At 41.1% G+C, this 14,153-nt stretch overlaps 1 protein-coding gene across 2 annotated transcripts in view; it reads left to right on the top strand.

Moving 5' to 3' along the window:
- The first annotated feature begins 270 nt into the window (after positions 1-270).
- CPEB1 (cytoplasmic polyadenylation element binding protein 1) overlaps positions 271-14,153 on the top strand; it is an 82,469-nt gene continuing 68,586 nt past the window's right edge. The window contains exon 1 of one of the 2 annotated variants that reach the window (XM_082620069.1): positions 271-348. The gene's annotated coding sequence lies outside the window, so the exon portion shown is untranslated. The remainder of the gene's footprint in view (positions 349-14,153) is intronic. The other variant, XM_082620071.1, reaches the window with a different exon arrangement.

The raw sequence follows: 14,153 nt of genomic DNA on the forward strand, positions 1-14,153 counted from the left end.
TTACATTGCAGTGTTTTTCCCTCTTATGGTTCTCTCAGGGTGCCTTGCTCAGAGTGAAGTATTTTAATATATAGGCAAGAAGCCCAAGTCCTTGTTACTTTAACTTGTGGTGTCGGATTAGAAGAAAGGAGGTGTGAAGTCTCTATATCTAAACATCTTTTTTCTGTGTCTAGGAGGAAGACGCAGGAAGGATAAAAGATTGCTGGGACAATCAGGAAGCACCTGCGCTCTCCACGTGTAGCAATGCCAATATCTTTCGAAGGATAAATGCCATATTGGATAATTCTCTGGATTTCAGTAGAGTCTGCACTACACCTGTAAATCGAGGAATCCATGATCATTTGCCAGGTGACTTAGATTTGAAAACTTGGATGTGCTAGGCATGTGTACACAGCTGTTTCTAGGCAGCTTCCTGGTGACGCCTATGAAGAATGACCTTGAATCTCTGACAACACTTGCCCCTTTTGTAGTTTGCCTTGTGGATTGGGTCCCCTTTGGGGTGAAGACTTCCTTCGATTATAATACAGAAATCTTTTTTATGATTCACAAGAAGATTAGGTGAAAAAGGATAGGTCAAAGTGACAGGGCTGTTTATATATACAATTACAGTAGAGTCACATATGTTAAGATAGATTTTCTTACAGCTGCATTAGGAAAGTTTAAAAAAGTGTAATACTTGATCTAACCCAACATAGTCAAAATATCGTGTCAACACGTAATCAACATAAAAAACTTTTAATGAGATATTCTTTTTGTTAGTACTAAGACTTCAAAATCCAGTGTATATTTTACATTTACAGCACAGGTCAATTTGAATTAGCTTCATTTCAAGTGCTCAGTAGCCACATGTGACTAGTGGCTACTGTATGGGATCGTGCAGCTCTTCAGTATTTTAATTTCTTTCAAAATGAGTGCAAGTCAACAAGCATTTGATTTTTATGATATTTAGTATATTCCACAGAATAGTGGGGGAGAGGGGAGCATGTCCTGAAGATGATTCTTCACAAGGAGGCTTGGGTGTCCTAACAGTGTTTCATAATCTTTTTGTGGGAGTTGCAACATATTATAGGAATGTTGATGGAATATTTTTTGTTTGAATTATTTTAGATGAAAGTGAACATGTTTTTAATTTTTTAAACGGACCTTGAAAATATTTGGTAAAACACAGATTCTCAGAACAAGGACTGGTAATTGTTGTTTTTTAGTTACAAATTCTTTGATTTATTTTTAACTTGGCCTTGGAAATAATTCCCACAAAGATGTAAGAGCATGTGAACATAAAGTAGCTAAATGTTTAAGGGAGAAGTCCATTAGGAAGGAGATGGCCCCATGGAATTTATTTATTAAATTGTGCTGGAAGGGAAATGAGAGAAGAGCATGGGGGCTGGGAGACACGGGTGGGTCTTGTCTCTTCTAACTTCCGAAAGGGTATACATGTAATGTTTTCTGTTAATTGGAGTCAGCTGTGGGCTAACCCTTATTCTTCAGCTTATGCTGAGTTAAAAATTCAGAGAACTTGCTTGGTTCTATGTATGCGTTGTTTTTTTCTTTTCAGAAAGTTGCATGAGTTATATTCCAATAAGAATGACACTCAACAATGACTTAAATTTCACTGGGTTGCTTCAGACGTGCTGGAACTTCTATGGTTTAAAGCAAAGTAATTTGCAGCTAATGCTAGGTTGTTGACTTGTGTGAGGGGAAGGCTCCTGGTCAGTGAGACAGGAGCTTTGAGGAGTGTTATGTCTGCAGTTGGCCAGGGCGCCCAGTGGCCTCACTGGCAAGATGCCAGGTGCTGGTGAAAGTGTTACCATCCCACTCTGCCCAGGTCACTGACTGGCCAGACTGCAAGGTACAGACTTCTTGGCCTTTTCAGGGCCTTCTCAGGGCATGAGTTCAAGAAGAGTACCTTGAAGAAATAGGGAAACCTGGGGTTGTAAGGTTGACCTTGGGCAGTGAGATAAAGTAGATAGTTCTTCCAGCTGTAGGGCAGAATGGTACCTCCCCAAATGCCTCACAGAGTTCTCCTGGGGGGCTCAATAAGGAAAGCAGTACTGCAGTTTGAAGGGACCTCACAGGATTGTAGGAGAGGTTCTGGTCAAGGTGTTCTGGGCCGTCCTTTGCACATACCTGGCCCCCACGATATGGTCAGCTCTCTCCTTGTCCCCACCTGAGATGTTGGTGCAGGACTGTGGGCTCTTGGTCTTGAGGGGTGAGGCAGGGCTGCCTGGCCTAGAGCAGAGAGCAGCTTTCCCAGGTTTCCCCAGCAGGAAAACCCACCTGTGGTTAATGAGCAAGTAAACTTGGGCATGTATTTTCCATGAGGAACTTTAACGTGAATTTGCAGCTTCTGGTCAGAAGTAATCCTATTACCTAAGGAGGTAATCAGAATTATAAAAACCTAAGAACAAGGGCTTCCCTGGTGGCGCAGTGGTTGGGAGTCCGCCTGCCGATGCAGGGGACGCAGGTTCGTGCCCCGGTCCGGGAAGATCCCACATGCCGCGGAGCGGCTGGGCCCGTGAGCCATGGCCGCTCAGCCTGCGCGTCCGGAGCCTGTGCTCCGCAACGGGAGAGGCCACAACAGTGAGAGGCCCGCGTACCGCAAAAAAACCCCCCAAAACCTAAGAACAAGATTGGTTATCACAGTATTATAACTAGGGACAATTTGATGACAACAAAAGCTGAAGTAACCATGCAGTGGAATGTTCTGCAGTTATTAATATGATGTTTGTAGAAGACTACTTAATGATATAGATAATCACAGTACCTGAAGTGAAAAAGCGAAGTGCAAAACAGTACGGTCTCAGGTATGTATATATGTATAGAAAAAGACTGGAATGACAAGACATAAATGTGGCAGTGAAGGTGTAGTGGGTAATTTGTTTTCTGTGTGCTTTCCCCTACTGGTTCTTCTGTGACAAACATGGTTTTTTTAAAATAAATTAATTAATTTATATTTTCTGGCTGCATTGGGTCCTTGTTGCTGCACGTGGGTTTTCTCTCTAGTTGCGGCAAGCAGGGGCTACTCTTTGTGGTGTGTGGCCTTCTCATTGTGGTGGCTTCTGTTGTTGCGGAGCACAGGCTGTAGGTGCGTGGGCTTCAGTAGTTGTGGCTCATGGGCTTAGTTGCTCCACGGCATGTGGGATCTTCCCGGACCAGGGCTCGAACCTGTGTCCCCTGCATTGGCAGGCAGATTCTTAACCACTGCGCCACCAGGGAAGTCCCCAAACATGTTTTATAATAAAAACAACTTGTTAAAAATGGTGTATCTTGGCACAGTGTTTCACATTGCTGTTTGAATTTTGCATAGGCGAATTTAATTTTAATTGCACACCTTGTTTCATATAGGTGTACCTAACTTTGCAATAGTTATGTCCCATTTATTTTTTTCATTTGAGCAAATGTTTGCATTGTCATTTGCAAGGCTGTGTGTTAGCTGTGACAAAATTTCATTGCATATAGTAGGCAGTGAGAGTAGTATCAGAAATACACGCTCAGTTGATAAGGTATTATTGGGAAAGTGCTGTGGCAGGGTCAAAGGAAGGAGAGACTGCACTGGTTAGGGAACTAGGAAACACTTTTTGGATGAAGCAGCATTTGAAACACGCCTTGAAGAAGAGAAAGCCATTTCATTGTAACTGGATGTTGAGTAGATTTTTTTTCTTTTCTTTTTTTTTTTTTTTTAACTGTCGCTTCAGAATTAGCACTGGGGTCCAGAGCTGAAATTGAAGAGGTGTTAAATGACCTGTGGTACAATGACAGTCCCCAAGAGTTGGAGCCAGATACACCTCACTGGCTTCACAGATACGAAGAGGCCACAGAGCTGTCCCTACTACCACAAACATCATCTCAGCCTTTCCCTGGTCTGTGTAAGAAGACTGCTTAGGGAGGGCAGCATTTGAAGTGATTCCCTCCCCTCTTAGTGGAGCACAGTGGGGTGCAGTGCTGCTTCCGCTGTCAAGCCAAGCGAGGGAAGTGTCTTCCAAGAGAAGCATTTGTATAGATTGAGGGGGCTTCTGAGAAGGAAGGCAAGGTTGAGCCCATTGTTAGGCAGCAGACTTGCTCTCTGTCCTTGACTGAGTAGAGATGAAAGAGAAATTGAGAGAAGATGTGGGGCAGGTAGGGAGGAGGGTGGCTAGAGCTGTCTAATTCCCACCAGTTCACGCACAGGGAAGTTGTGACTTCCTGTGGTTCAGGAGAAGTTGCAGAAGGCCTGAGCTTTTGGGCTAGCATCCCACCAAGATGGCCCTTGTTGTTGTGTATGGGGTGGTAGGAGTTGGGATGGGGCTGGAAGGTTAGGCTAGAGCTGGATCCCTTACACAAGCAACTCCTCATGAGAGGGGTGTCTGCTACTTAGAGGGCCCTTTCCCCACTCCCTAGTCCCTTAAACCATAATCTGTCAATATTAAACTCTAAGGAAGGAAGGAAATGGGCTGTAAATGGACATGTGATTAAAGCATAAATGAACTGAGTATTTAGTGTCTTTAAAGTGTGAAAATTGGTAGGATGAGGTTAAGGGACATCTTAACTACTGGTTGGGTTGGAGGCAGTGACTGGAGGAAAAAGTTTCATGTTAACTCCCTGAGAAAAGGGATAGATTAGTTTAAGTAGTTCACAGTAAGTAAGGTGTGGGACTGAAACACTGATTAAGTTTTTTTATTTAAGTGTAATACACATACAGAAAAGTACATATCATAAGTGAAGAGCTCACACAGTCTCCAACTGAACACAAGTGTGTAACTGGCACCCAGATCTAGATGAACTGCTGACTTTCAATTTAGGACCAAAGAAGTATATAATTGTAGCCAGATGTATTGAATTTCTCACTGAGATGGTTTCCTTTTTTATTCTGGAGTATCATCCCTAAATTGTCTGAAAAGCTATTCTGAAATAAATTTTACTATATTCAGGGACTTCCCTGGTGGCACAGTGGTTGGGAATCTGCCTGCCGGTGCGGGGTACGCGGGTTCGAGCCCTGGTCCAGGAGGATCCCACATGCCGCAGAGCGACTGAGCCCGTGTGCCACAACTACTGAGCCTGAGCTCTAGAACCCGTGCACCACAACTACTGGGCCCGCGTGCCACAACTGCTGAAGCCCGCACGCCTGGAGCCTGTGCTCCGCAACGGGAGAGGCCGCCGTGGTGAGGAGCCCGCGCACCGCAGCGGAGAGTGGCCCCTGCTTGCCGCAAGTAGGGAAAGCCCGTGCGCAGGAACAAAGACCCAATGCAGCCAAAAAAAAAAAATAATAATTTTACTATATTCAGTCCCAGCTAACAGGAGACAGTTGAAATTACTTTCGGGAAATGTTGCTTCCCACAAAATAAATTTTTTGTAGAACCTTAATGTATGGCTTTAACAGTTAAAATTTTAACTTTTAATCCAAGTATAGCATACATACAGAAAAGTATGTATGATACTTTTACTATGATAAATATGCAAATTCAGTGAATTTTTACATACCAAACACATATTGTATATATCCACTCATATATAGAGGCAATAGACCAGAAGCCCCCAGAAACCCTGCAGTCTCTTAACTAGTTAAGGGTAAACCACCATGCTGACTTTTAGATGCATACATTAGTTCTGCCTGTTTTTAAACTTACATAAATATAATCATAAATATGTACTCTTCAGCTGTGAGATTCATCCATACCACAGCCAGTGGTTGTGGATCATTTGTTCCCATTGCTGTACTGTATTCTGTTGTATGAATATTCATTCTGGCTTAGTCATTCTACTGTTAATAGACATTTGGGGCCATTATGAATAGCACTGCTATGAACATGTCTTTTGGTGAACTTATTTCTTTTGGGTGTACTCCTAGGAGAGTGTTGGCTTATAGGGTATGTGTGATTTCAGCATTAATAGATGCTGCCAGTTTTTCACAGCAAGTGCACTAGTTTACACTTGTGACAATGTCAGATGGTTTGGGTAAGTTTCCCATCCTCACTAACAATTGGTATTGTCTTTTTCACTTTGGTCATTTTGGTGAGTATATAATGGCATCTCTATTGCGGTTTTAATTTTCATTTCCCTGATGACTCATGAAGTTGAACACCTTTGCATATGTCTGTTGACCTTTGGATATCCTCTTTCCTGAAGTGCCTTTTCAGGTCTTACCCTAATATTTCTTTACCGTTACCTGCCTTTTTCCTGTTTACTTGCTGCTCTTTCCTGTTTACTGTTTATATATTCTGCATATGAGTTCTTTGATATATAGAATAGAAATGTTTTCTCCCAACCTGTAGCTTGTCTTTATACTTTTTTTTTTTTTTTTTTGCGGTACGCTGGTCTCTCACCGTTGCGGAGCACAGGCTCCAGACGCACAGGCTCAGCGGCCATGGCTCACGGGCCCAGCCGCTCCGTGGCATGTGGGATCTTCCTGGACTGGGGCACGAACCCTCATCCCCTGCATCGGCAGGCAGACTCTCAACCACTGCGCCACCAGGGAAGCCCTCTTTATACTTTTAATTGGTATATTTTGAATAACATAATTTAAGTTTTAATGATGTCCAGTTTATCGACTTTTCAAATATGGTTAATGCTTTGTGTCCTGTTTAAGAAATGTTTCCCTGTTCCAAAGTCATGAAGATATTCTGTGTCTTGTTTTAAAAACTGTATTGTTTTACCTTTCACTCTTAGATTTCCAACCCATCTGGGATTAATTTTGTCCGTGGTGTAAGGTGGAAGGTCGAGATTCATGTTTTTCTGCATGGATAGCCAGTTGACCCAGTACTATGTTGAAAAAAAATCCCTTCTCATTGCAGTGCTGTCACCGTTCTCATAAATCAAGTATATGTGTTGTATGAGCGTATCGGTTTCTTCTATTGAGCTGTTTATCTGTCCTTTTCTTAGTTACTACAACTTTATAGTAGATTTTGATATTTGGTAGTGAAGTCCTCTGGCTTTGTCCTTCATGATTCTTGGTTTCTCTTGGATTTTTGCATTTCCACATGGTCATAGATTTAGCTTGTCAGTATCACGTCGTTCCACCCCACTCCCCAACCCCCACCCCCAAACTCTGCTGGAATTTTGATTGAGATTTCATTGAATCTATGAATCAATTTGTAGAAAATTGGTATGTTGACGACAAATCTTTGAATTCATAAAGCTGGTGTATCCTTTCATTTATCAGGTCTTTAATTTTTCTCAATGTTTTATAGACATCTTGGACATCCTTTTTTAGGTTTATCTCTAGGTCTGGGTAGGTGTCTGTCTAATGCTACTGTAAATGATTTTTGTGTGTGTCGTTTTCTGTTTGGTTGCTGCTGCCTGATGGTCTTTTCTAATGTGGGCTCCAGAGCTGGATATACATACTGTTGAGTTTTGGAAATTTGAGTCCCTCTTACATGCAAATTTAAGTTTATGGTATTTTGTTTTCTAAATATTCTGTAGGTTCAGTCTGTGAGTGGTTTTATTCACTTTTGTTGATCCATGTGGTTTTTGGAGGATATATGGAGAGATTTGGATTTAGGCAGCTGCCCATTTTCCAATAGGAACTAGGAAATCTGATCTTGCTGATCTTGTTTGAAAAAAATATGCATGTGCGTGTACATACATATCTTGGCAAAATACACACCAAAATTTTTTATATTAAAATATTAATGATGTACACACCTTTTAGAATGTCTGAAATTAAGAAGACTGACCATGCCAAGAATTGACATGAATGTGGAAGATCTGGAACTTTCATAAACTGCTGGGGGGAATGCAAAATGGTACAACTGTTTATAAAACAGTTTGGTAGATTCCTAAAAAGTTAAACACTTACCTACCATACGACCCAGCAGTTCCACTCATAGATTTTTTAAAGAAACTTTTGTTTTAGAATAGTTTTTGATTTATAGAAAAATTACAAAAGTAGTGCAAAGAGTTCTTGTATATATTCCCATCCAGTTTCCCCTGTTGTTAACATCTGACATTAGTACAGTGAATTTCTGTCACATTTGTCACAACTAATGAAACAGTATTGACACTATAGTGCATATTTAATTTCGATATTCTTTTTTTTGTCTAATGTCCTTTTTCTGTACCAAGATCCCATGTTATATTTAGTCCCATGTCTGTTTAGCCTCTTCTAGACTGTGACAGTTTCTCACTTTCCTTATTTTTGATGACCTTGACAGTTTTAGGCAGTACTAGTCACACTCAACAAAAATGAAAGCATGTATTCATATACAGACTTGTACACAAATGTTTATAACCTCTTTGTTTGTGATAGCCAACAAGTGGACACAACCCAATGTCCATCAGTTGGGAAATGGATAAACAAATGGTGGCATGTCCATACCAAAGAATATTATTTATCAACGTGTTCCACAGCATAGATGAATTTCAGGATAATTATACTCAGTGAAAGAAGCCTGACAAAAAAAGAGAATATACTTAAAATTCCACTTACATAGAATTCTAGAAAATACAAACTAGTCTGTAGTGACAGAAAGCAAATCCGGGGCTTCCCTGGTGGTGCAGTGGTTGAGAGTCTGCCTGCTAATGCAGAGGACACGGGTTCGAGCCCTGGTCTGGGAGGATCCCACATGCCGCGGAGCCACTGGGCCCGTGAGCCACGGCTGCTGGGCCTGCGTGTCTGGAGCCTGTGCTCGGCAACAAGAGAGTGGCCCCCGCTTGCCTCAACTGGAGAAAACCCTCGCACAGAAATGAAGACCCAACACAGCCAAAAAATTAATTAATTAATAAAGTCCTTAAAAAAAAAAAAAAAAAAGAAAGCAAATCCGTAGTTTGCTGGGGAAAGGGGCACAGGGACCGGGAAGGGGAGGGATTACAAAGGGGCATGAGGAAACTTGGGGATGATGGATATATTCATTATCTTGATTGTGGTGGTGGTTCCGTGGAAGTAACATACTGAAACATCAAAATTTGCACTTTAAATATGTGCAGTTTATTATGTCAATTATACCTCAGTAGAGCTGTCAACATTTTTAAAACAGCAGTTATCTCTGAATGGTGGGATTTAAGTGTACTTGTTTTGCTTTTGTAGAGAATTTTTTACTATTAAATATTTCAAAATAAAGAGTAGAAAATTATCTCTGTGTATCTACCACCCATCTTTAACAAATGTTAAGATTTTGACATGTTTGAAGCTTTTTGAGGCAACATGAAACATCAAATAAAACTTTGCGTTTGTTGTGTTTGTTTCCCCTACTCTCCTTGAGGCCAGCGCCATCTTTTTAAAAAAATATTTATTTATTTATTTGGCTGCGTCGGGTCTTTAGTTGCAACATGTGGGATCTTCTGTTGCAGTGCAAGGGCTCTTTGTTGTGGTGTGCGGGCTTCTCTCTAGTTGTGGCGTGTAGGCTCCGGAGTGCGTGGGCTTAGTAGTTGCAGCATGCAGGCTCTCTAGTTGGGGCACGTGGGCTCTAGAGTTCACGGGCTTAGTTGCCCCATGGCATGTGGGATCCTGTTTCCCTGAACAGGGATCGAACCCCTGTCCCCTGCTTTGGAAGATGGGTGCTTAACCACTGGACCACCAGGGAAGTCCCCCTACTCTCTCTCCTAGAGGTAACAACTCTCCTAAAGTTGGTGTATTTCCTTTATACTTTTACGTATTTGTCCATAAACATTGCTTTGTGTGTTTTAATTTTTATGTAAATAGAACATACTTTCAGGAAAGTACATAAGTAAGTATACAATAGGGTGAATTATCACAAAGAAATACACCCATGTAACCGTAGCTCAAATTAAGAAACAGAATGTTACCAGCACCTAAGAAGACCCCTTATACCTCTTCCTAAATGTTGTGCTTTAAAGCAGCGGTCCCCAACCTTTTTGGCACCAGGGACCAGTTTTGTGGAAGACAGTTTTTCCTCGGATGGGGTCAGGGGAGATGGTTCAGGCGGTAATGTGAGCAATGGTTCAGGTTGTAATGCGAGCGATAGGGAGTGGCAGATGAAGCTTCGCTTGCTCTCCTGCCTGCTGCTCATCTCCTGCTGTGTGGCCCGGTTCCTAACAGGCCGCAGACTGGTACCGGTCCGAGGCCTGGGGGTTGGGGACTCCTGCTTTAAAGGTTTACATAAATAGCATAACATACATCGTCTTTCTGGTATATGCTACCCACCCCCAGTGTATCATTACGTTTACAGTGTGTCCATATCGATATTTAAGTCAAACCAGTGCATTTGAATTGATGTGTATTAGTATTTTACATAAATATATACATTATTTACCTGATCCTCTGCTGGTAGATGTTTAGGTCTCTTCCAGTTTTCTGCTGTTGTAAACAGTATTTTGATGAACATCCTTGTTTATATCTCCTTGTGTGCATGTAACAAGAATTTCTTTAGCATATGTGCCTAGATGTGAATTGCAGGGTAATTAGGTATACTATCTTTAAACTTTAAGTTGCTGACTTCTTTTTCGAAGTGAATTTATCAATTTACAGTCCAGTCAGGATTTCATGAGAGCTTTTCTCCATATCTTTGCAGACCTTAATTATTGTCACACTTCAAAATTTCAGTCAATCAGGGTATAAAGCTAACTTAATTTTGTTTTTGTTCATATTATAAAATATTTTCTTCAGTTAAAAGAATACATGTAGCATATATGATCTGCTGTCAACCCAGAAAATGTCTCTAGAACTGTGCCCCAGGGTTCTTTTCCTTTATACTGTCTGGTGCGTTTCTTGAGATTCTTTTATGTATTAGTATATAATTAAAATCACTGAGTTAGATGAAATCATGGAGGGAATGCTATTCTGGTACATAGAAGAATTGTTAAGCAGAATACTTAATTGAGTATTCTCTACCTAGAAAAAAATCCTACCCTTTTTCAAGATTGGCTTGGTTATCACCTCTGAACACTTTTTCACATTCTCCTGCTGAACGTGTTCCATTGTCTGTCTGATCTTGCTCCATCTAATAGAGCCATTCTTGGTTCTTCCAGATTGTTTGTTAACCCACTATATGGTGGTATAAATGTAAACACGTATTCTGAAGTGGAGAAGTTAAAGTATAGTTTTGAAAAAGCATATTCAGTTTGCCCATTTCATAATAAACCTACACAAAGTAAAGTGCGGGCTCTGGATGCAGGTCACTTGAGAACAAATCGTGGCTGTGTTACTGATTTGCTCTAACCTTAGAGATTAAATTTCTGTAACACAGGCATAGTAATAGTACCCATTTATAGGATTTTTGTGAAGCTTGAGTAAGATACGTGTATTAAGTACCTAGAATAATGCCTATAACTGCACTTACTAAATGGTGGCAGTGATTATGGTGGTGTGTGTATATGAAGAATGCAGTCATGAGAGCATTGCTGGGGTCATGTTTTGTTTTCTTTTTAATTAATTAATTTATTATTTGTTTTTGGTTGCATTGGGTCTTTGTTGCTGTGCGCGGGCTTCCTCTAGTTGCGGCGAGTGGGGGCTACTCTTCGTTGTGGTGCACAGGCTTCTCATTGCGGTGGCTTCTCATTGTGGAGCATGGGCTCTAGGTGCACGGACTTCAATAGCTGCGGCACATGGGCTCAGTAGTTGTGGCTCATGGGCTCTAGAGTGCAGCTTCAGTAGTTGTGGTGCACGGGCTTAGTTGCTCCGCAGCATGTGAGATCTTCCCGGACCAGGGCGTGAACCCGTGTCTCCTGCATTGGCAGGCAGGTTCTTTTTTTTTTTTTTTTTTTTTTTTTAGTTTCTGCTTTGTAACAAAGTGAATCAGTCATACATATACATCTGTTCCCACATCCCTTCCCTCTTGCGTCTCCCTCCCTATCCCACCCCTCCAGGCGGTCACAAAGCACCGAGCTGATCTCCCTGTGCTATGCGGCTGCTTCCCACTATCTATCTACCTTACATTTGGTACTGTATATATGTCCATGGGCAGGCAGGTTCTTAACCACTGTGCCACCAGGGAAGCCCTGGGGTCATGTATTTTTAAAAGTTGAACTACTGGGACTTCCCTGGTGGTCCAGGGGTTAAGACTCTGCGCTTCCACTGCAGGGGGTGTGGGTTCAATCCCTGGTTGGGGAACTAAGATCCCTGCCTGCTGTATGGTGCGGCCAAAAAAAAAAAAAAAAAAAAATTCAAATAAAATCTCCCACATTCAGTATTTTTTTTTGACATCTTTATTGGAGTATAATTGCTTTACAATGGTGTGTTAGTTTCTGCTTTATAATAAAGTGAATCAGTTATACATATACATCTGTTCCCATATCTCTTCCCTCTTGCGTCTCCCTCCTTCCCACCCTCCTTATCCCGCCCCTCCAGGCGATCACAAAGCACGGAGCTGATCTCCCTGTGCTACGCGGCTGCTTCCCACTAGCTATCTACCTTACGTTTGGTAGTGTATATATATCCATGCCTCTCTCTCGCTTTGTCACAGCTTACCCTTCCCCCTCCCCATATTCTCAAGTCCATTCTCTAGTAGGTCTGTGTCTTTATTCCTGTCTTACCCCTAGGTTCTTCATGACATGTTTTTTTTTCTTAAATTCCATATATATATATTAGCATACGGTATTTGTCTTTCTCTTTCTGACTTCACTCTGTATGAGAGACTCTAGGTCTATCCACCTCATTACAGATAGCTCAATTTCGTTTCTTTTTATGACTGAATAATACTCCATTGTATATATGTGCCACATCTTCTTTATCCATTCATCTGATGATGGACACTTAGGTGGTTTCCATCTCCGGGCTATTGTAAATAGAGCTGCAGTGAACATTTTGGCACATGTCTCTTTTTGAATTATGGTTTTCTCAGGGTATATGCCCAGTAGTGGGATTGCTGGGACATATGGTAGTTCTATTTGTAGTTTTTTAAGGAACCTCCATACTGTTCTGCATAGTGGCTGTACCAATTCACATTCCCACCAGCAGTGCAAGAGTGTTCCCTTTTCTCCACACCCTCTCCAGCATTTATTGTTTCTAGATTTTTTGATGATGGCCATTCTGACTGGTGTGAGATATCTCATTGTTGTTTTGATTTGCATTTCTCTAATGATTAAAGATGTTGAGCATTCTTTCATGTGTTTGTTGGCAGTCTGTATATCTTCTTTGGAGAAATGTCTGTTTAGGTCTTCTGCCCTTTTTTGGATTGGGTTGTTTGTTTTTTTGTTATTGAGCTGCATGAGCTGCTTAGAAGTTTTGGAGATTAATCCTTGTCAGTTGCTTCATTTGCAAATATTTTCTCCCATTCTGAGGGTTGTCTTTTCGTCTTGTTTATGGTTTCCTTTGCTGTGCAAAAGCTTTGAAGTTTCATTAGGTCCCATTTGTTTGTTTTTATTTCCATTTCTCTAGGAGGTGGGTCAAAAAGGATCTTGTTGTGATTTATGTCATAGAGTGTTCTGCTTATGTTTTCCTCTAAGAGTTTGATAGTTTCTGGCCTTACATTTAGGTCTTTAATCCATTTTGAGCTTATTTTTGTGTATGGTGTTAGGGAATGATCTAATCTCATACTTTTACATGTCCCTGTCCAGTTTTCCCAGCACCACTTATTGAAGAGGCTGGCCTTTCTCCACTGTACATTCCTGCCTCCTTTATCAAAGATAAGGTGACCATATGTGCATGGGTTTATCTCTGGGCTCCACATTCAGTATTGATAACATCTAAGATTTTTTTCTTTTTTATTGTGGCAAAATAAAATTTACCATCTTCACCATTTTTAAGTGTACAGTTCAGTGATATTAGATACATTCACATAGTTGTGCAAAAGTCACCACCATCCATTCCGCATAACTCTTTTCATCTTGTAAAACGGAAACTGTATACCTATTAAGCAATAACTCCCCATTCTTCCCTACCCCCAGTCCTTGGCAACCCCCATTGTATTTTCTGTCTTTATGGTTTTGACTACTCTACCTCATGTTAGTGGAATCATACAGTGTTTGTTTTTTTGTGACTTATTTCACTCAGGATAATGTCCTCAAGGTTTATCCATGCTAGCATTTAGCAGAATTACTTCCTTTTTCAGGCTGAATAACGTACTCCATTGTACATATGTACCACATTTTGCTTATCCATTCATCTGTCGATGGATACTTGGGTTGCTTCCACATTTTATCTATTGTGAATAATGCTGCTGTGAATGAACATGGATGTACAAATATTTTTTTGAGATCCTGCTTTAACTCTTTTGGGTATATACCAAGAGGTTTATTGCTGGATCACATGGTAATTCTATTTTTAATTTTTTGAGGAATTGCCA

The sequence above is a fragment of the Mesoplodon mirus genome, assembly GCF_964341445.2.
Source record: "Mesoplodon mirus genome assembly, chromosome: 4".
In the NCBI taxonomy this organism is placed as follows: Eukaryota; Metazoa; Chordata; class Mammalia; order Artiodactyla; family Ziphiidae; genus Mesoplodon; species Mesoplodon mirus.